The sequence below is a fragment of the Penaeus monodon genome, chromosome 28 (assembly GCF_015228065.2).
Source record: "Penaeus monodon isolate SGIC_2016 chromosome 28, NSTDA_Pmon_1, whole genome shotgun sequence".
Lineage (NCBI taxonomy): Eukaryota > Metazoa > Arthropoda > Malacostraca > Decapoda > Penaeidae > Penaeus > Penaeus monodon.
Window position 1 is genome coordinate 23,455,184 of NC_051413.1, and position 694 is coordinate 23,455,877.

Sequence of the window (694 nt, forward strand, 5' to 3'; positions counted from 1 at the left end):
ACAGTCACACCATCGCCGGAGTAAGCGGGAGAGCAGAAATGAAAATAGCACTAATTCCGCGCTGCAACAAGGGACCATGAGTATAGAGCTAAAAATACACGACAACAGAACAAAAGACATTTACAACTTAAGGCTTTCTTTACTTTTTCGTGCCCAACTAGTTAATGATTTGATGATTTTTGTCCTGACTTATAGATCGCTTTTGACTATGTAATAAAATTGTAACGAAATATTTAGTTACTGATTTGATGATTTCTTTCCCTGAGTTCTTCGATATAGATCTCTTTTGGCTTTGTAATAAAATTGTAACGAAATATTGGGAGAAATGTATGTAGCATTGGTTATATGATAAAATATGGGTTTAAAGGCATCCGAATATAAGATATTTCTATTTTAGTCTCTCCCTTAATCGTTCAACTGGTATCATAATTCAGCAATGGTGAGTAGTCGCAAATGGCTGTGTTCATTATACAAAAATCCTCCTTTAAACGAGTTTGTTCACGCTGAAGTGAACATGCCTTATCAAAAGTGAATATCTCGATTCCTTGTTTATGGTGTTTGATTTAAGATTTTTTTCCTGTGCATATTACCTTACGTAAATATTGGGTAACGAGGAACAAAAAATCATCAACGCATATTGATATAGCAATATAACTGAAGTAAAAGACCATATTTTATTTGATTTTCAACAACA